Source organism: Cloeon dipterum, chromosome 2 (genome assembly GCF_949628265.1).
Source record: "Cloeon dipterum chromosome 2, ieCloDipt1.1, whole genome shotgun sequence".
Classification (NCBI taxonomy): Eukaryota; Metazoa; Arthropoda; class Insecta; order Ephemeroptera; family Baetidae; genus Cloeon; species Cloeon dipterum.
In genome coordinates this window covers 15614958-15638071 of record NC_088787.1, presented here as the reverse complement: position 1 = coordinate 15638071, position 23114 = coordinate 15614958, and the positions used below count along the sequence as shown (strand labels likewise).

At 39.1% G+C, this 23114-nt stretch overlaps 1 protein-coding gene and 1 long non-coding RNA gene across 6 annotated transcripts in view; one reads left to right on the top strand and one right to left on the bottom strand.

Annotated features, from left to right (window-relative positions):
- LOC135937052 (homeotic protein antennapedia-like) overlaps window positions 1-23114 on the bottom strand; it is a 101145-nt gene that overhangs the window by 41034 nt on the left and 36997 nt on the right. The window contains exon 1 of one of the 5 annotated variants that reach the window (XM_065480130.1): window positions 17104-17214. The exons of the other annotated variants lie outside the window; for them this stretch is intronic. The gene's annotated coding sequence lies outside the window, so the exon portion shown is untranslated. Of the gene's footprint in view, window positions 1-17103; window positions 17215-23114 lie in introns of those variants that run through there. 5 annotated transcript variants of the gene reach the window in all.
- LOC135936056 (uncharacterized) lies at window positions 9484-12091 on the top strand. The gene is made up of 3 exons (XR_010574281.1): window positions 9484-9776; window positions 10478-10640; window positions 11496-12091. It is a non-coding gene; the product is annotated as an uncharacterized LOC135936056 (long non-coding RNA).

Genomic DNA, 23114 nt, shown 5'->3' with positions numbered 1-23114 from the left:
GGTAATTGAGATTTCTTATCTGGAGCCCTATAATTAAATACGCGTTTAGAGCTCCATTCTGACGTGAGATAACATTTTTAGTCTCTCTATATAGACTTCAAATCAACGAACAAGAACACAATCTGTGTTTTAATTATTATTTTGAAACCTTCTTAGAGATTTATCAACTTTTAAAATTTGCCAAAGTTTGAAAGTTGATCGTCTTTGGTGGGATCTGATATATTTTTTAAAAAAAATTTCTTTGGCCAAATTTTTTCTTAAATAAGAAAAAATTCGGCCAAAGTCTGCAGCATTGTTATTTTCCCCTTGAATGAGTACCGCGGAATATGTAAATAAACAAAAATATTTTGCGGTTTACTGGCCAAAAATTCAAAGCGGAGCAAGCAGAATAAATTTGTTGGTATTCATGAGACCGATTACAATTCATAACTGGAGCTAATTCCTGCACTCTGTTCGTTCGCCGTGCCCGCAAGTCGGCGACGACGGCGGGCAGAGAGCGCAGCTTCTTGTCTCCGCCAGCGCATACTTTTGTGTGTGTTATTTTCACTTTCGTCTTTTCTTTGCCTCTTCCTCTCCGCTCAAAAAGCAAAGCGGGCGGCGACGATTTTTTTATACTAAGGCTCTCGCTGCTGAAAGAAAGAGTATATTCATCATGCAGGCATTACGCAGTAGTAAAAATAAATTCACGACATTTTCACCCATAAAGAAGCTCCGTAAATCATTTCCCAACTGGCTGCCTCCTCCTCGCTCGCTCGCCCCCTTTTCCTATTCTCTTTCGGAAGATCGGTGTGTGTAGAGCATTCAAGAAGTCTTCTTTTTATGCATGTATATTTGTAATAAGGAGAAAAGAACTGCGCGCAGGACTGTGCTTTCGCTCCTAAGAATCACATCTTATTCACATGAAACAGCCCAAAAACAAGTTGTAATATCCACTTTAACTTTTCAGTCCAGACGCGGCAGCAGCAAGCCATAGTCTGCTCAGCTAAATGTATTTTTATGCCCCGCAATGATAAATGACCCTTTGCATTATCTCAGCAGCAATGAAAATGTACAGTACATGCTCTAGAGCAGTATCAGTTAATATTATTTCACTCCGATGAAACATGCACTCTGTGAGTCATAATTGAAATTCTGATAGCAAGAAGGAACGAACGAAAGCCAGAGATGATTGAACGGAACTCGAATGTCCAGAAGGCTCTACGAAATTTAATTTGGAAAGCATAAAAGGCCGTCACAAAATAAAGCTACAGAAAAAACAGCAAGTTGAAAGAAATGAAAATTTAGAAAATGCTCCATATTTTACAGCAATTTAAGAAATCAATTAAATTTGAAATATTGAAAATATCCTATAGCAAAAAAAGGATTTTCTGTTTATATGCACCGGAGTATATAATATAACTGGGTATTCACCGTCAAAATTTTAGTTTGTAATTCGAACCTTGCACAAATAGTTATTTAAAAAACAATTACTACGCTGTAAAACAATTGATTTCGGAAAATATAATATAATTATTTGCGGAGCAGCAAAAATCATTTTGCAGCATTGCAAATGATTTTTATTTTGAACTCCCGATTTTTGAAAAACCAAAACTCCCTGATTGATCCGATTTAAATATAAACGAATTAAAAAGTTTGGAGGACGCCCCGTTGAAAGAAGAATTGCCTTTCAAGCAACCGATCTCCACCCCCTTGGGGATGCCAGGCTTTATTTCCGATCAGCCCGAAGAGTTTCTTTCGCAGGCCCAACTCATTGGAGCGCAATAAAAGTAAAAGTGGCGGAGAGATGTTGTTGGGAAAGTTTTGGCAAAAAATAGGGAAAGGTTGCCCGGCCGCTCGGCAACGCCGGGCGAGCAGGGAAGGAAAAAAGCAGCCCGCTTTTCCTCCAGGGGTTGAAACTCAATTTCTATGAAGTGGGAAACCGACGTTGGCAGCCGGGGTGGGGGCGGGGCCAGGGGGTGCGACGCACAGAGCCATAGTCACTCTCCACGGTGCACACCAGTATTGATTTACGGCGTCGCAGAAAGCACTTGCTCAACTTCAACACACACAGAGTGAGTGAGTTAGAGAGGGTTGGTTGGCTGCTGCCTGGCTAGCCATGCAGCCACCCTCGCTCGCTTCTGTATTCACATTATTGATGGTTCTTTAATCACGAGGCTCAATTCATGCGATCGTGCGAACTTTGGCGACGACTGAGGGAATAATTTCATAAGTTTTATAAATTTGTGTCTACTCAACAGGAATAAATGGATAAGGGAAAATTGATAATAAGTGAAGATTGTGTAAAATAAAGTTTTCACTGGTAGGAAATTTTATTTATAATAAAAAATTGGTAAATGATTTTTATATTTGAAATATCCCAATTTTTAGTATAAAAAACAAACTGAATGGGTCCAAAAAGGGAAGAAAGCGCACTTTTTGTAATTTAATTTTGACATATCAATGTGCAGAAGTCAGGATGAGTTTTTAGTTTTACTTTTTACCTTTGACCCGGTCTGCATTATAATGCAGAGCGTCTCTGAGTGTGACGCCGAGTTAGCCGCCCCTCAAGCCCCGGTGGGCATCCATGCAGACACAGCCCCTAGCGTCCCATGAGATGGGGTTTAGCCAAGTCGAAATCAAGCGACCATGTTAGCGGAGGCCTCGCTCTTATTGTACGCTCTCGGGGGACGACATCAGTCTTGCTGCCGGCAAAACCTAGAGCTGCTACTTCACCAGCAGCACGCCAGCCACGCCGAGCCAAAGGGCAGCACCGAATTATTATTATACGTACATACATAGCCGTGGCGGTGCGAGGGCTGCGATTTTTAAAACGAGGGTAGAGAGAAAAGAGCGTGCGGGAAGCATGGAGTGAACAGGCAGGATTTCGCTGAATTTAGAGCTTTTAAGGAAATTAGACTGTAAGTAGGAGACAATGAGCGGTGGCGTTTGTACGAAGCTGCGCTGGAATAAGGGATGAGAGCGCTGTGAGGGTGTCTCGGGAATGCTTTTTGGAAATGGCAGCTTTATGAAGCTCAAAATCTCCACCTAACAGAGATTTAAAATCACTTTGTTTCATATTTTCCCTTTTTTTTATTTTAAATATTTTAGAAAATATAGTAACCAACTAAGTAATTCGCTACAGAAACAATTAATTTTACAAATTTTATAAAATCATTAAATTTTTCAGATGACTTCTTTTAATAATTTTTTCAATTTAAAAAAAATGCTGTTTATTTCGAACTTGAATTAATTGCAGCTCTACACGAACACAGCATTTCCATTTCAAAATGAATTTTGTGTCCATATTCCCTCCCGGGCGTCGCTTATCGCTCAGCATAGTGTTGCGTGGCAGCGGCAGAAACGAGTTTTTTCTCGCCCTCTTTCTCATACATTTCGCTGGCCGGAAGTCGACTTCTGGGCCGAATCCTGTTCCCGATCCTCAACGCACGCACTTTCCTGTGAAACGTGCTGCGCGCGGAAAAGAGGGTCCCTGGCGCGAGCAGCGGCCCCGCCGCCAATAATGAATAATGAACCCTCGCCGCCGGCATGATTCAACCCCCGCCTTGCTGGAACACGCGGCCAGCGTGAAGAAGGAGAGGGAGGAAATCGTCATAACAACAATATGCAGCATACACCCCTGGCGTATCGCGATGGCGATCTAATGAATATGCCCCGGCCCCAAATAAGAGTGCTGATCGGCGCCCCCAAATGAAATTGAGATGTGAATAATTCATCAAAAGTGCGCTTGCACCCCCAAAAGGGGGTGGAAATTGCGGGCGGCTTCTCTGCGCATCAGATTGCGACCTTCTGCGGTCAAGATTGTGATAATCGAGTTTTCTACTGGCCTCTGTTGATTTTTTTTTCATTTTTATTCAGCAGTGGATTTTATGAAGTCGCCAGAACGCGTACTTTTCAAGCAGCCGAAAACGGAGTGGCTTCCATCCTGCTCCAGATAAATGGAAAAAGGAAGAGACATCAAAAAGTGCGGCCGTGTGCACTTTTTCACCCCATAATAAAGCAGAGCGGCACGAAGGGTGTGAACACAGCTGGCTGTATCAATCCCAGCTCCCAAACTTTCTTCATCATCACAAAAGCGGACAGGAAAAATATTGCCTCACTGTGTCTATCTCTCTTCATACACAAGTGAGCAGAGATATTGCTGCCGTGCTGCTGATTCCTGGCCAAATATTGGATCTGCAATGTGCGAGGAGAATGAAAAAGGAAAACTCCACGGAGCAATTTCGAGCGTATTTCTACCCAGGGATGACAACCCTCAATCAAAAATGAATATCTGCGCTGAAGCAGAAAGTGATATTTGAAAGTTTCAAAGCATTTTCTTTTTATTTCTGGCAGCCAATTGCAGAAATCCAGCCATATTGCTGGAGTAAAATAAAGTAGAAATCTTGGAAAACTGGGAAACTGGTAGAATTTTATATAAACTAAAAATAATTAAGCGAACCACTATTAACGTCTTTGATTTTTTCATTACAGTGATAATTCGTTTCAGACGTAATTCCGGGTTAATATTTTTCAATTACCTGAAAGGAACATAGTTTACAGAGATGGAAATTACTATTTAAAATTTTCCAATAACGTTTTAAATATTTGAAAACATAGTAATTTATCATTAGTTTTTCTGACTCTCAAAGCTGCGCACAACTTTTAATAATGTAATTATATATCATATAACAATGTAATTCAACTTGAATTTAAATTTTCGGAAAAGCAGACAATAATGTCAAATAAATTCATCAAAACGACATAGCCAGTTGCACGCTTGCGGTCTGCAAATGTCAGTAAAATAGAATTTATGCACTTTTCACTCAAATATGCTGCACTTCGCTGTTTAATTTCATCACGAGCGCGGTCGAGACCACAATTCTGAATGCACTGCTTTATAACGTGTGTAGTGAACAACCTTTTAGTTAGTTTTCATCGCTTCGATGTAAAATCGTACACGTTACTTACAAGAAAACATTCAGCGGCAGGACTTCGGTGCGTGAATAATGTTATTCGTTCCAACGCTCATTTTGATAAACTAACATCCGGATTTGCATGTGTAGTCATTCCAGCACGCGCTTTTCAAAGTGGGAGAGAAACGCGCCGGCTGGGGTTTGAAGGCGAAAAACCTTCTCTCCTCTGTTCATGCAAAAATGCCACCACGCGCTTATAAAAGATGATCCCAACCTCGGGCGAAGAGAGCAGAGTGACTTTTATTTATATTTTCCGCTGTAAATACCTAGCTTTTTCACAAACAGATTTTCTTCAGGCGCACCTCCTGCTCTTTGCTCTCTTTTCATCGTTCTTTCATACTGAAATGCCGGCTGCTTTCCTCCCAAGTTCGTGCGTCGCTTGCTTTTCAAAATACCAAAGACGGGGAAATACAGCCGCCGCTTTCTGCTGGCAGGCTCTCCACGCGCGCGATCTTTTGTACAAATGAAATCGATTAATCCAAGTTAAAGCCCGGCCCAAGTCACAAACACAAGCGGTGCGGACCACACACCAACAGATCAGATAGGGCTGCGCGGAAAAATCGGAGATGAGAAATGCTGCTGTTCAATGACTTCCAATAATTCAAAGGCGAATTGCGGCGAGGAATGGCAGAAGGGAGATAAAAAAGGTCCTCGTGAAAAACGCTGCGAGAAGCCCTTTGGTGGTGGGCCTGAATGCGTGTTGAAAAATCTAACAGCCATCAACGCAACCAAAAATATAAATTAAAGGCTTGAACGGCGTATGACGCGCTGCTTTTTAATAAAGCCACTAATTTTTTTTAATGATACAAATCGGATTTAAAAGGTTGGTAGCCTGATGAAAAACAAATTACCCACATGATGATCGAACTAATTTTAATTTAAGTGCAATTGGTTGAGATCAAACCATTATTAAAAATATTTGGTATTATTTTTCAGTTAAATTAATTATGAAAGACGGAAATCTTTTTTAAATAAATATAGGCCTTAAACAGTTCTGTTGCTAATTAATGTGCCCAAGTTCACTCAAACAACAAACAGCAGCAGTTGTTATTATGAAAATAGCAGCATATTTACATTTACAACCTCTACACCCATGTCATATTAGTTCATTTGGCAGCTTCCATATTCATGAGCCAGACACAATCGTAGGAGTAATAAATTCCGAGAATGGCGTGCTAATTCAAAACTGTATTCAATTTTCCCGCACACTTTAATTTCTGCTGCTTTTCTGGCCGTGGCTATCGCGATGGGAAAAGGCTTTTCCGAAACGCCGAGGGTCAGGGCAGCACGCCGCCGCCGAGCACACTCTCTAAATACACATAATTGCTGCTCCTTTTTCTGATGATAACTGGCAGATATGCACGCACCACGCAAGCCGCACCACGCCCTGAAATGATCGACACAGACCAAGAGGCAAGCAGAGGGCCAGTGAATAACAGTCTGGTGCCTTTTTGAAACGAATTGAGTTGTGGGCAATCTGATTGGTCGGCGCGATAAAAGCAGAGCAAAGCAAAAGTACTTTGTGTTGTTCATTGGAAAACCTGAAGAATAAAGGAAAGAAGGCGTTAATAATATTTTCAACGCGTTTGCGAAAGACTCGCTGGCAGTAATTAGGTTCGTGTTGACCTTATCAGATTTTACTCGCAGCAGCTATTACTGGGGTGTTGTCTTCATTTTGCAATGCAATTGCAATATTGATTAATTGAAAGAGTAGCTGTTGATTTTTTTTATTCTGATCCAACGTTACGTATGAGTTAAATTAAATTGATAAACAGTCCTGTTTTAGAGCAGAGACCTAAAGTCTAAAAATGCGGCTGGCCAGCAGGTGCAAAATTTCCCACAGATTCATCATCGAAAATTTCATTTCAATATGGCAGGGGCGAAGGAGGAATTTCTGTTCCGACACTTTTCCTTGTTGAGAAACACACAGTAAGCGTCACAAGCACCTGGCCACGTTTAAAAAATTTCCCTGCCACGGTGAGAGTTGTATGCGTTCCCCGGCGCGCCGAGCAACTAACTAATACTCTATTATTATGTATGCCTTGTTGGGGTATTTTTTATTCGCTGTGGGTGTGTGTTGTGGGGTGGTTTTTGAAAATATCATCAGAGAAAGGCCTCGTGCATCCAGGCTGGCCAAGATTTATGGCTCGCCGGCACGAAATGATAGCTCAGCCCTGTAAAGCTTTCATATAATATCTGCAGTCTGCGCCGCCGGTCGGTTCGCTCTGTTCTTCTCTGTGGTGCACATGGTTGCTGCTGAATAAAATGCCTTTTTTCCATCCGAGATATGTGTGTTGGCCCCCTGATTTAACCTCGCGCATTACAGCATATAATGAAGACATTATTTAGTTGGACCCATGATTTTTGACCTTGCTATAGCAGAGGGAATATAATTTATCGGTGGGCTCTGGAAGCTGTCTAAATGCCATATGCAGGTATATGGAGAAGTTTCAAATCAATTTTTCAAAACGTTACACGCACTGCTAACAAACAAAGCCGCTCTGAGAATGATAGAAAAATGGAGTCTTTTGTTACTGGATTAAGACGGTATTTGTGATAAATTATTTGACATACCTATAGCAGAGCCAATTCAAAAATTATTACACATATTGGTTCGTGGAAACAGTCCAGAAAATGTTTCTAAATAAAAAATCTCACCTTGCAGAGCCTTCTGCGTCGTAATATAATTTCCATCGCGTGCACTCAATTTAAAAGACGCCAATCCATCATTCGAACACATATAAACGCTAGAAAACGGTACACATAAAATATAATTCAAACTCTGCGCCAATTTTGTTTTGCAGCCAGACCTTTCGAGCCGATAACTTTTGCTTTCACGTGTGATTGTTTGGTTCGTGTATTCCTGCCCATATGTCTTGCTCCGAGTCGACTTTTTGTGCGCACGGCTCAGCACATTGGATTTGCTCGCTGACTGGCGGTGCCATGGCGTGCACACACGGCTCCTCTGTATATGCATGTATAAAAGTGTATGCGGAAAAGGCTTATCTCTCTCGCCACCTCGACCTCATCACCGGCGAAAAGCAGTTATAAATAAATTCACCCCAGCTGGAAACACACATCAATCGCGCCATCACCAAATTCATTTCGCGCATATAACGGCCAATGCGCCAACGTGATTTATTGCTTGGCATGTACGTGCGAATAAGCTATATTAGACCAATTGCAAATTTAAATTTGCAATGATAATTAATGAATTTAAATTTACAATGATGTTTCTATCGAATGAAGTTTCATTTTTCTTTTGGAGTATTCGTGTTTCCCTAGAGATCTTTGTTATTATTGTTATCAAATACAACGTATATACATATATATTGAGAGCATATCAAGAGTACAACGTCCTGAATTTTCCCATTCTTGAAAAAGTTATTCTCGTCGTAACCTGTTCCGGAATCAAAATTTCCTTAATTTACCAGCTATTTTTAATTTACTAACAACCATAACTGCAGGATTTAAATTTGTAAAATAGTGAAAAAAATTGTATTGGTGTGAATATACTTACTTTGTAATTAATAATAAATTTTCCGAGGATGTAAGAAATCAAAAAATTAATCCCAAACAAAATTAGAAATTTTCAGATGGGGACAGTTTATTAAAAAAGGTTATAACTGCCGTTAAATTCTGTAGATTAATTCCCACAGCTCTAAGTCCTATCTTTTAGCTCTAAACATTTTTTCAACCTTTGCCGGCGTGGGGTGAGTTAAGCGTGTGTGTTCTATTTCGGTTTGATAAAAATGAGCCCTAAAGAGACAAGGACTAATCAGACGCAGTGAGACATTGATTAGTGGCGCAGCCGGAGATCGGGGACAGCACCAATTTTTTAAGGCACATGTTTCACACGTTCATTAAGCGTGCGTACCGACGCTGCTAATTTTAGCGATCGCGGCGGAGAAAAAATGAGCATATTTCCCGGCGAAGCGGTGAAAAAGCAACGTCAGTTTAGTTGAATCTGTTCCTCTGCGAGGGACCGCTTTGTAGGATGGCCGCCCCGAGGCAGCAGCGAGATGCAAAAAAGAAGTGCGAGGGGCGAAAATCACAAAAGAAAAAAGATGAACATCTCTAATAGAATAGACGCTCACAAAGGGAACCGCTAGCTGCTGAAGACACTTTTCTTTTTCAACCCAGCTTTTTATTTAATTCAGCATGTTAGCAAGGCTGCAATAAATCATATTAAAAAGAAGAGAAAAGAGCTCTAAGCGCGAGCGACAAAAAACGCGGACTTTATAATAATGAGCAATATTGTCCCTTGAAAGATTGTACAAATTGTTTAAAGACGTGCACAAAATACATGATTTATACTTTTTGGGAAGGGCTGGTGAAAGCAAAAAAAGTATTTTTTCAATCATATTTAATTGTAAATTAACGATTCGTGGTAAAAAAAGGGATTCTAATTTGTTGATCGTTACTATAACACCACAATATGAACTAGATGCCTATTAAAAATCTAAAACTTAAAAACATTCGTATAAAAGAGCCCACCGATTTTTCTATTCGTCCGACTCATTGTAAAAAGGCGTTCTTTTCCTCCCCTCAAAGGACAAAATAAATGTCCTATTGTATACTGCTCAATCCAAAAGCGAGTAACATTTATTTTATTTCCAGCAAACGGCGGCAGTGTCGACCCCCGGCCACGCTTACTGATGACGGTTCATCCCTCTCTTTGGAATCCAAAGCGAAAAAGGAGCCAATAAGAAGGAGTACGCGATGATTTTTCAAGCTCAGCCTAGGCCCCCTTTGAAAATATCTGAGAATCAGTCAGTGTCAGGGAGCGAGGATGTTCCACACAATGTGTCACTGCCTGCCCAGGTAAATCACTCAAATGGGGAGAGCGCGTCGCGTCATTTTTAAGTCTGACATTCGTTTAATCATCTCGCACATATAAAATGGCCTGCGTGCTTGCATGCGAGCTAGGAAGAGTAATTTTATCTAATGATGACATCCTCCTGGGCAGCGCGGACTGCCGCTGAGACTTCTTTGAGAGCGAAAGAAAATATAAGAATCAGGTGAAATTTTTCTCAGCTCAGCGTGTGTTCCTATACGCTCATGTTCTAATGTAAAAGTGACAATGGTTTGACGAATTGAAGGTTAGAAATGTTGGCGGGGGTGATTTTTTTTCTTGGGGTAGAACTTTGAATTACCATTGCATTACATCATTGTTTGGAATGAACAAAAGTGAATTCTGCACAAAAGAGCGGAAGTTTTTAAAGATCTAAGGATGAATGCAAAAAAGGAGCGCAAACATAAGATAACAGCAGAATTGTGTGCCTGGAAAAAAACTGGAGAGGAAAAGCATTATTTCCCTGCGACAGAGGACAGAGCATGAAATCGAAAGTTAGTGTAATATTTCTATACAAGATTTATTATTTTTCGATAAATCATTTTATTATATTTTAGCCCATGTAACATCTAAAATGCTATTGTGTGTTCAACACTATGTTCTTCACATTGCGAGAGTTTTACCATGATAGTTAAGAGCAATTTATTTGATAATCAACTGACTGTTTCAGCTCTCGTGGTGGATGGCGAGATCGGCTGTTGTGAAAAGGAGGTGGAGGAGGAGGAGCGGATCCAAAAATGAAGTCAGCACGCCAGAAAACAAATGAGCAAGGCTGGGTCCCTCTCACGGCACATGTGCGCGCCTGTATATATATTTAGTAATTTTTGATGAAGGTACGTTTGATTAATTTGGGTCCATCCTTCATGTGCCAGGAAGGAGCTTTCCTTTTTTTAAACTTTGTATTATTCTCTGCTGGTCGGCTGAATGCTTAATGCCTGTCAGTCTCGTCTCAAAACTTCATTAAGGGGCAGCCAACCAGCAGCGAGTAAAAAAGAATAAGAAAACCGACTGCTGCCGCGGCTGCTGCTTTTCCTCACAAAGGCCATCGAGCTGCTCAACCCTTTCAAATTCAAATTCGGCCAAAGCTCTTTTTGTTATTGAAATGTAGACATATTGCTCTTCCTGCGAGCGCAGAAACCAACTGAGCAATAACAGAAAAAGAAGCAAAGTGTAACGAAATTCCACCTTAATTACGGTCTATAGAAATATTGAAAAAGATATGGCTCTGGCTGATGTATTAATTTCATTTATTTTATCAGGAATAATGCCAGTGAAAAACTAAGATGTGAAACAAGTACTTAGAAAATTGCATTTCAATAATACTTTTCAATTATTTTTTTTTATTAATAGTTTTTGATAAAAAATGATTGAAAAATACTTTTCGTGATCTTTTGAAACAGAAAATGAAAATAAAGCTTTTTGTCAACTTTTCAATTAAAATTTAAACTTCAGTTATGACTTTCCATAAGATGCTATTACCAAGAATTAAATTTTTCTTGTAGAAAGCTATCGTCTAATTCAATGAATAAATATATTATTAAAATATGTGCGCAGTATTTTAGCTGTAAACCTAAAAAAGTATTAAAACCATTTGTTTAATGTAATATGACTTTGTTGAGGCCCAATCCACGTCGCACATAGCCAAAATGATGCGTCACCGCCCAATTAAAATCAATTAAAATTTTCAGTGTCTGCTGGCCGCATCAACAGCTTAATAGAGAGGATGAGCACGCCGCCGCCGCCACCGCTGGATAATTTATTTGTGTGCACCGACTGACTGCCAATGCCGATGCTGCTCGCCGTGCCTCTGAATAATATCTGCTGCAAGGTATATTCGGAGGGTTTTGGCCCAGGGTGACATGCTCAACTGGCACCACTCCAGCTCCGACGCGAGACCAAGAAACTCTTTGTGAAACAACGTTGCCAAAACGACGATTATTTGGTCTGGCCTTTGGGGAAAAACAGCATCTCTCTCGTCGGGACCGTTTTCTGACTCGCCGTCGTGTGTGCGTGCGTGCCACTGGCCAAGGAAAAAAACTGCGAGCTCTGCTCTTGTGCAGATTAGAAAAAATCGCACCGCGGCTTGGCAGCTGGAAAAAAATGGCGCGAGGGAGGCAGATCTGATCACACACAGTGAGACGGTTTTGCAGCGTGCAGAATTGGAACGGGACGCACGGCTTGTCAGGAAGAGTCTCCTCCTTTTGGCTTGAATCGAGAATGACTTGTCCTATATGGATGCTTTTTACAAATTAATGTTTCAAACGGCAAAATTTCAGGGAAGTGAACTGCATCAGAATAAATAAAATATAAAGTAAAAATTTGTGAAGATGATAATATATTTCATTTTTAAATATTGTTATACCTAGTTTTTAAGTTAATAACCCTTCATTTTTATTCATCATCCTAAAAATATCAAAATCAGTTAGTCATAAAAGAGCTTAAAAATAGTTAGCGACCGAGAATTAATTGAACGCGTTAAATATAATCCTTATTTTGTCGAGGGAAATATTCATGCTAAATTGAACTATTACCTGCAGAAATTTTCTAGTGAGAGATTTGGTTTGCCTTCCCTTTGTTGGAGTAAAATAATTTAAAACTGTTCATGAATTACCTCAAAAAGCATTGTTTTTATATTTCTTTTGATGTCGGTAAACTTAAACAACTTCTATCAATTAGTCTAATTGGAATCTGACGACAGGAGTAAAAAATCTAGTAATTGTTAGGAAAGCTCCAAAAGTATACTGCTCAGTCCTGAGACTAAATAATTGAGCTGAGCGTAAAAATAGTTTCGAAGCGCCGCCTGTGTCAATAGCAGAGGCAACGTAACGAAGAAAAGCAAACTCTCTCCTTTCGGGTAACCATTTTTCATCCACAGTCTGATGAGCGCATTTAATAAATGTATTCAAGATGGTCCACCAGAGAAAAATATATATTAAAAAAATAACCAATGCAGCAGCATCAGGAGCGTTTGATAATTAAAAGTAAACGGCGTGGTGTAATTACACTGAAAGGCAGTGTTTGAGGGAGAGATCCGAATGTCTTCCTCTAATTTAAAATAATTTGCGTGGATGATTTATGCAAGGCGTTGATTAGCGGGAACACGATTCCCTACTCTCGGCTCCTCCGGTGTCAAAATGATACAAGGCCTTCGGGGAAATAATTGTCCAAGACATGCACATGCTAGGTGCTTTTGCGCTCTCGAACGTCTGCCCTGCTGGGCCCAGCAGCATTATAGTGCAGCAGCTAGTCAGCCAACTCACGCCGGGAATAATATCAAATTTATTCCTGATGTGCATACCAAATGAGCCCTCGCATTCATTCCAGGTGCCGGGAGAGCGGGTTGCGGCGCGCGCGAGAGAGGGCGAGCTTTCTCATTCGAACCACCAGCACCTAGCCAGTTAATGACTTTTGCATCACCCAGAGCTAATTTGCATCTAGATTTGCATTTTTGTATTATAGAAGCAGCGCTTTCAAACTCTATCCAACCTGAACATCGCTCGTGTGGCACAAATGTGAGGAGTAAAAAGCGTAAAACCAAACGTAACTGATATTAATTGGTATTACGAGTGACAGGCAACTGTGACCCGCGGCAATCGTGCCCTAAGTTAAAAAGGTTGGAAGGGGAGTTTCGTCCTTAGTCTTTTGAGGGTGGTTGTGGCCTAAATGTAATGCTACTTTAACTAAAGTATTTGCTTACAATATCTTTGATTTCCTGCTTAATTCGCATCGAATATATTGAAAATGTGTGTTGATATCAAGATAATAACATGACAATCGACAATCGAGTCTGCTCTTAGTTAATTAAATTCTGAACATTTTACTTTGGGCACGATTGCCGCGAGTCACAGTTGCCTGTCGCTCCTATAAACTCCTCCCAAAATTGTTGGTGAATTTCTACTGGGACCAATCAATTTGTTTCCATCGACCATTTCCATTGCAAAAATAGAGACATTGTAGTAGTGCACTCTGAGCAAAGTTTCCGGCTCAAGATTAAGGGAACAGAGCACTTTTGCAGATTAGATGAGGTAGCGTTTCAGCAGCAAAACTGCCATCCATACCAGCAGCATAGAAACTCGCTGCCTCTGCTCACACTTTTGTTTTTCCGCCCCTGCGTGCGCGGGGGAGCCTCGGCTGGCGGAGTTTGAATATTTCTGCATGTCAAGTTTTGTTCAGAATACCATGATTTATATGCTTTCGTTGCTGTGTGACATTTTCTCGGCGGCTGACAGCGTGCGTGGATTAGTCGGGGGTGTTTCGGCGGAGTGGATGGAAAGTTTGCAAGAAGAAGAAGTAGTAGAAGTAATAATAATGCAAGCAGCCAGCCAGCCAGCATAGCAGGCAGCCAAGGGGATGATTCAGGCGGCGTGTGACGTCACAATAAGGGAGAGAGTGACAGAGATAAACGGCCCGGCATTACTGATTGGCTCAGCCAAGAGAAGAAGCACAGAAGAAATCGATCAGCGTCACCGAAAACACCGCGGCCCCGCTCAAACGCAGCTCGTCGGTTTGGCCATGGCAGGGAAAACGTTAGAATTCGGACTTGCACACAATGGGAATTCTCAGGATTCCAACTTTTTTTGGTTTGGCAGACTCCGTGTTGATGCTGAGTCTGGGAGTAAGTGTTGAAATGAAATTTCAATGAACACGGTATTTAATTTGGATAGTATATGTTCCAAAAAAATGGCTTATTTCGAAGGTGAGCTATAACTTACTTAAAAATATTTTGATTTATTTCGAATTTAATTCAAAGATGACAAAAACAAAATTATTTTATTTGCCAACCGTTAAAAAAATGAAGGGTTTTTAGGATTCTTTAAAAACTAAAATCATCTTTTGATCCACTGACATAATATAAACTGATTTTCCTACTTCCAGATAATCCAGATGGCTTATTTCAATATTTTCTGGGATGTTTATTAAAACTTATTGAAATTAAAAATATCCTTGCTATAATTGGCCACATTTTAGTCAACACCAAAAAATGCTCATGAGCTGAGGGGTTCGTTTTAAGCAATAGTAAAACAGTTTTACCTTGGGCATGGTCATGGTTTTTATGGTTATATCAGTGACACCCAACAAAGACATAAAACTTTCACATTCGGTTTCTTTATTGCCGCTGCTTCATTATTATCTCCTCTGCCATCGACCTCTCCTCTGCACAGATGGGCTCTGCTTCACTGTTTCTGCGCTTATGCGCCTCTACATACCTCCCTTCAGCGAGCGCGTATAACTTGAAATTGTTTCTTCGGATTTTAAAGAAATCGTTTATGTACGATTTCAATCAGAGAAAAAAATTAGGCTATGAGAATAAGCGCATTGGTTTCAATTTTTACGTCAATTAGAGCTTAATTATATTTTTATACAGTGATAAAATGATTTAAATAGCGGCACTATCAAGCTTGTCGGATCAAACATAAAATTGTGGTTGTTCTTCACTTTGTCATAGTCCGTGCGTGCTGGCTGACAAAATTGAAGAAGTTGGCCATATTTTAACGCCTAGCCATGGCAACGGTGCGAGAGTTTGTAGAGAACATTTTGTTATTTGCTGCTGACACGCCAGACCGCCCGAAATAGCCGCCGTGTACGTACGTATGCATGCGTGTAATAAATAATTGTGGTCTGTGTGAAATGGTGACAGCTTTTCTCATTCCCACGACATAATTCGTGCTTATCAAACAGCAATTTGTGCCTCCATTATTATTCAAATCCGCGAGGCGCACCGCAGCTTCGAATATTTCTCTCCGGTGTGTATTTCTCTCGGCAATTAGCGTGGCTCAAATTATTATTTGGGAGCAGCCGCTGAAATACACTTAACCTCACATTAAATAGTGGTGTTTTATGCGTGTGTGTCCCGTGCGCGTTTGCGTAATTATGGTGTTTGAGAAGGTGGAAGTGATGATTAGGCTCAATGCACATCTGTGAAACGCGTGCTTCTCACCAAATTAGCACCGTTCTAGTGTTACGCGGAAATTTCTTAATTTATTCTGCTTAAAGCAAGACAAGTATTCCTTTTATAAATCCATGAAAAAATTGCAATCGGAGTGAAAATAGATTTGCTATACCCCCATCAGTACTTTGTTGGGAGTTTAATTAAAGAGCGGGTTGTATTGTATAGAGCGCCACGGCGGCTTTGAGGTTAGTGTTGAAACGCCAGGACTTTTCACCAGCACCGATTGTTGTAAAATGAGCCAGCGGGGAAAATTTTATGGCTGAAAGAACCAAGCAGCCTTGGGGGAGATTTATCTGTGGGATGTGATTTGTGTGTTGCCTTCTGTCGTTGAGAGCAGAAACTAACTGCTAGCCGCAACACGGAAATTTCGGGAACTACGTCCCAGGAAAAGAGTCGGTGCAATTGCATGGCGCGAATCACTCGTTTTTGGCTTATCATAATATATGACGAAGTGAGTTAGTTCTCAATCCGCGTATTAATATTTCCTTGTACTTTTAGTAAAAATCAAATCGAACAACAATTAAATTTATTCATCAATACATCAAATGTGTAGGTCAATAAAATTTAGTAATTATATATTTTATTTATAATTAAAAGCAAATTAATTTGACAAGTAAAAATATATAAGAAATTGCATAAATAATGAATAAAGTTTTGCAGACTTTTGAAAAAACTAATTTAAAATATTTAAAATAAATAATGTGTCCAAATGAATTTTTTACCAAATTATTTCAGTTATTTAAAAATTATAAGTTTGCAATTAAACTATTTTTTAAAACTTTTTAATAAGATTAAATCATTATTAATTATTCTTTATGGCTCGTTTATCTCTCACAGCATGAATTTGACTCCCAAGTCCAACTAGAGCGATCTTGTTTGCTGTGTTGCCCATTGAAGGAGTGAATGCTCGACCTTTCAACTCTTGCCCTTGTGACTCCGCACAGCACAACCGCCGGCCGGACGGGCATAAATGTACTTATACAACGCAGCTTGGCTGCCGAAGCTACTACTTTTCTGCACTCGTGTTCTTCTCTGCTGCGAGCTGCAGTCCAGTAGCGGAGGAGCATTGTTTGCTTCTTTCATGCATGTGTGAGGAAATTCAAGTGAAATTCTGTAGAGCCTCTACACTCGTGTTGCTGACGGCGTTTCTCATTCCGAGAGAAAATCGCCAGAGCAAGAGAGTCACACAAAGGCTGCTGAGAGATTTAATTAAGCACACTGCACGGGAATTATCCTTTCAGCGACGCGGAGGTGCGCGAGCGATTATGAATATGCGCGCATAGGAATTTATCCGCACTGTTGTTTATGTACGCCGGAGATTTAATTAAAAAAAGGAAAGAACTCACCCGATCATGTTGCGCTTTAAATATGGAAACGACAGGGTGTGCGCGCGGATTGTTTTTCTCAGGGTCTGTCGTGTTCGTTTCTATTTTCCGGTTATTTTAATTGAATGCTAATCTGCATGCTGACTCACCTGGAACAAAACAAGAGATGAAGGGAGATTAATCAACGTGGTAATTAAAATCAGTTCTCAGACAAAATCGTAACAAGAATAGAAAAAAGGTTAATACACTTGAAGAAGATTCACATCAAAACTTATCAAACAAAAAATGAGATTTTAAGTACAGAAATTTGATGAACTGATTACAATATAAATTTTATTCAGCCAACTTAAGTCCTGTAGAATAATTTTAAATCGACTTTTGATGATAGTCTAATGCATTCAGAACAGTTAAACGAAATTTGGTGTTACAAACGAATATATGGTTTCATAAAAATATACATAACGATCAGATTTTAATTTCTTGTGTCGTGACGTAAATCAAATGAAACGGCATGTTTCGATCAAGGTATATAAATGAAGTAAAAAATCCTATTCCTGGGGTATAGGAGTGGAAACCCGGATTTTTAGCATCAATAATTTATTATGATAAGTGCATCACAAATCTATTCGAAATTAGGGCAATGCAAATTGTGTTTCAAGAAACCTGGATTTGAATTTTTTTCAACTTTGAATCAGATTTTCTTCAAAAACCCATCACCACCTATGGTCATTGGATTATATATATAATGTCGTGAAAGAGAGTATACATGGGAATACCTACAAATTTGTGCATCATTTTTGTTTTTAGTCTTTTGATTTGTGATTTATTAAGTTTTAGTCATTATAACTAGTTGTTGGGCGTCAAAGCCTGGAAAATTTAAGGTACCACAAATTTTTGCTTTCATCAAGCCCCTACAAAAGTTGCAAAATCAATGTAAAACCTATTTTTAATTTGTCACTTTGTATCCCTGAAAAAATGGCATTATTTGAAAATTCAACGTAAATTTATTTCAGAACAGGGTTTATATTATCTCCTTCAAATTTCGCCCAAATCCAAAACACATATGCCAACAGGATATCGTCAACATTCTCTTATTCAACCAAATAAAAAAACAAACTCATTTTTTAATTGTGTAAAATTGCAAACCATGATGATTTCGAAAATATTGATTAAATTATAATTTCAATTTTATCATTTAATAATATATTCTATGCGTGTATCATTATAAAGAGCATAAACACTCTTCAAATCTTCGTTGTCAAATCCAAGATAATGTAATAAACAAACCAACAATTATTCCTTCATTATTTAATTTTTTGCGGCTCAGTACGGCGTGATATCACCAGTGATGGATCGTTTTAGCAATTTTTCGCTAGTACTGTTTGCCCTTTCTTGCTACGTATGACCTGATAATTTATTGTATCTTATTGTATTTAATTGTATATGATTAGAGCAAGAATAAACAATAATAAATAAATAAATATATTTCCAATAGTAAATCTGTTTCAAATAAACCCCAAATATTTTGTTCAAGGTTTCATGGAGCTTTTGATTTTGTGCAGTCAACTTAACTATACTTGCATGGAGGCATTCTACATATATATCAGCTTTTGAATACTCTACCCACCATATTTGTGTTACCAAAGGTATAAAAGGAATCACTCCTCCTGCGTGCAAGCGAATAAAAAATAAGAAGGCATGAAAAACGCGCGCGGTGTTTTTCATTTGCTCTCGAGACCATGATTGCGCTGAGAGCGCGCAATAGACCCTGAGGAAATCATAAATCAAGCCCTGGCAGCATATTATTAAAGTAGCTGCAGACCAATTTGGTTTTACATTATGTTTCTCCCTCTCTCACTGTACACACTCGAGTGCCTCTTTTTCTCTATTAATTCTTCCATATCGCAGAGACGCGCAGTACGGCGAGAGGGATGCGCACGTCTCGCAACGCAGCAGCGCCTTTTTTTACCTACAGGGCGAGAGTTATTCCGTGAAGTGTCAGGGCCGAAAAGTGACGAGCCCTGAAAGCAAAGGAGTGTTTCAGGTCGCCATTGGAGCAGGAAAATGGCTCGTCGTGTGTGGTTGCCTCGTTTCAGATTCCACACTCACGGTTATCTTCGTGATTTATAAGCCGAAATTAATTACGTCGCAGTTTTAATGTGAGACTTTAAATATTGTAATTAAACTTGATTATTATTTGCTAAATTACCGGTGGAAAGAGACAAGCAATGCATCATCATTTAGAAGTTTAAGAAGCTTTAAGACTTATGAAGTCGCCAGTGAATTAAATGATGGAATATATTTCAAATTACCAAAAAACAAATTAGATAATATGCAAATTTGAATAAATTTTCAAAATAAATTTTATAAAGTTTGTGGAAATCCATACTAGATTTAAAATTAATTTTTATTATCCCCGGCAAATTTAGTTCATTTTTATATTGCTTGACGACACGTTAATGGCTGTGCTGGGAAGGAATTTATTTTCAGATAAATGCTATTGATTATGATTTGAATTTAATGAGTAAATATTAAATAAGAAACAAAGACGTAGTAAATAGTTGTTCAATAAGGACCGTCACTATAATCACCAATTTGGAATGCTACACACAGTAGCACTTTCTTTGGCGCCACAAACAATATAAAACGAATTATAATGTTATGCCCTTGCTCTGCAAGCCAAACACACTCGGCAAAATACAGTTAATCACATGCAAATGAATTCATGATTGGTCTAGAATCGGAATAAAGACTATTAATTCTCCGAGTGTGGCGCAAGCGGCAAAAGAGATAATTCCAAATGCACCGATGCATTTGAATAAATAGAGCAGTGTGCTGGCTGCCGAGCCGTGCAGCTCGTGCATTGGTACATAGGCCAGCATGTTTTTGTATTTTATGTATATTATATGCATGTGTGTTTGCGCGATATGCATCTAATCTGATATGCAATTCACGTGTGTTAAGGCTGCTCGCGTTACACGTTACGTTAAACATCCAGCAGCGCAGTGGATAAGAAAACTACAATTGCACTTATATATTATTAAGTAAACATATTTCGTAATATATATCAATAGCGGTGATGACTCAAGTGTGATCGTTCATGTCCAATAAAATGAGGTGGTTTGATGGATTACCGACATATTGTGTACCTATGCTATCTCATCAAGTATAAAATATATTTTCACCATCTCTATTGATGTTTTCATTGTTTCGTTTTCTATAGCAACCCAGCAGGTAGCACATAAAGCCACTCAGATATCCCTATGATGTCAAAATTTGACTTTCGTGATATCACAATTGGACATTTGCAATAAAATTTAAATTATAAATGGGATAAATAAGTGCTAGACGAAATAAATTGGAAAGTTTTGTATTAATATGCTAAGAGATCTCCATCCGAGGAGACGAAAAAGTTGTAAATCATAATGCACAAGTATTGAGGTTCTTTGATTTTAAGTCACCTCTTCATATGTATAAAAGAGACATTTCAATATAATTATATATTGCGTTATTAATCCGAACCATATAGTAAGATATATGTAGTGTTGAAGTTGAATTTACTTTGATAACGCCTGCGTTAAGGTGGAAAAAAAGGAATTTAAGGCATCTCTCTATTTAAACTCTTATAGTAAAATACAACGATAAATTTAATAGGATATGGAGTGTTATGACGAAGGGAAATATTTATTATTTTCCCCTCTATATATAACAATATTGACCGATGTTTGCAACTTTACCTTAGAGCTTTCACTTAATAATTGCATTTTCCAGTCAACTTAATTTTCTTAATAGGTTAAATCTTGTCAGTCTGTGCCCTTTGCATTTTTTGTATCTATTATTTCATTGGATTTATATTCAAAGTGAAAGGCTTCAATTTAGGTAGCAAAATTCAAACTATGTGTTAAGTTAATTTATTATGGAAAGATCAACTGACTGAGCTCTTATTCAGCCCAATTATTCTTTCATTTGAAACATAAATAGTTACTCCGTGGGAAATATTTAGTTTTAAATTGATTAAAAAATATTTATCAAAGCTTATGATTTTATGAAAACTGTTTCTTGGTCGTTAGCCAAATTGAATTGAACAGTAGATCATTAAAATGCACTGTTTACGCCCGCTGATTGGTGGAGTAAGCGAAATGTTGGCGTTGCGATACAGCTTGATTAATTCCCAGTTATTTTCCCGGCGTGACCTTTGGCCTGCCCGTTCTCTGGTCTGTCACCTCGATGTGCAGTGCGATAAAATTGACATGCGGAGAGCGTGTAAGTGATAAAACGTAAATAATGGCACACATATCTCGGGCGTCTGGCACCCATCCACCTCTGTTTGAACGCCTCGGCAGGCCAATTAAATCCTCCGCATCTGTGTGTAACGTGACGGGATAGAGAACATAACACCTCGTTTATTAAAATAAAACGCCTACGCACCGCCGATATGAATAACAAATTCAACTGCTGGAAGTAAATCATTCTCATATTGAAAAGTACAAAGCTCTTCGCGCCGGCTGGCGATTTGCATCTTTTCGAAGCAGATAAGGCCTCTTCTGCGAGCGCTTCTGAATTTAAAAGAGTGTCTATGTAGTCGAGACAAGAGCCAGCATGGACGAGATTAAATTTAGAAAGTAATTAAAAAAGAAGTCGACCTCAATCGGTGCAGCTAGCACGTTTTGAATGGAAAAGCAGAGAGCTTTACCGCTCGGCAGCGCGCAGTCAGCAGTCGATCGACATGCCCCCCAATAGATCGAAGACCAGTCTGCAGCAGCGCGTTCGTTCTCTCCTTAATCTAATTAAGCATCTCGCCTCGTGGAATTACGGTCATCTCTAATTAGCGGAGACGCAATTAGCAGCACTTTGCGTGCCTAATGAACATTTCGCCTCTTTCGCTAGTGAACCGTGCCGAAAGAAGCGAAAACCGTCCAAAATTATAGAAAGGACTTCTCCCGCGGCGCGGATGCTGCCGCGCTGCTTTTAATTAAAATTTTTAATTGAGTTGCGAAAATCGCGTCGAAGTGGGGAAAACAGCTACACGCGGATATTGATGATGGATTGCGCGCTCGTGCATTTATGTATTACAATTTGCTGCTGCCGCCGCTGGAAATTAATAGGAGATCTCAACGGCCGATTCCCTTGCGAAAGGAGAATGCTGACTGTGAGCGGCTCGTGTTGGACGAAGCTGGCCCGATCACTTGTTGATCCAGACGCCAGAGACTTGAACGGCGGCGTCACATTTTTCTCCTCTCTTGTAATTAAATCAATTTATAAATGCCCGATCAAGTGATGTGCGAGTGGTAGTAATTACACTGAGAAGTGGTGAATAATTGTGTTTATGGGTTCACGCAGTAACCTAATACATTCTGGCCTGCGGTCGCGTGCTTTTAAGTGTGTCTACATGCGTTTTATGGCTTTATATATAGGATGATTGTTGATAAGAAGTTTTATGCACAGCAGTAGCTTGCAGCGTGCAATTAATTTGATTATTAAGTTATTTTTCAATCTATCCGCTATAAAAGAACGATCTGAAAATCAATATAGTATACTGCGCAAATTGCGGTATGCACGATTATACTTTTTTTATATAGTTTGCACGTGAGTTCAATTATAATATTATGATTTTAATTTATGTAAATAATGATTTAACAATTTTATAGAAGGGCAAATGTCACAAATTGTAATTATATATATGCACAATAATTTTGGCACAGGCAGTAACCTCGATCAATGATTAAGGAATATTTTTGAGGCAATCAATAAATTGATTTCGATGAGATTAATAAAAATTCAGAACATTTTTCAGCCATTAATTCGATATTTTCTTCAATATTACAGCATAAATTACCGCTGCCAATTGAAAGGTGTAAAAACCAACAAACAACAGTGCAATATGCATTTTAATGCTGCAATAATTTTTTTAGCTACACAGCTCTCCGTACTAAAGTTTTTGATCTCATCGTAACATTTCTGGGACGGAACTGAAAAAGTTAAAAATAATTTGTTTTTGTAATGAAAAGTAATGAACTTTTATTATCATATTA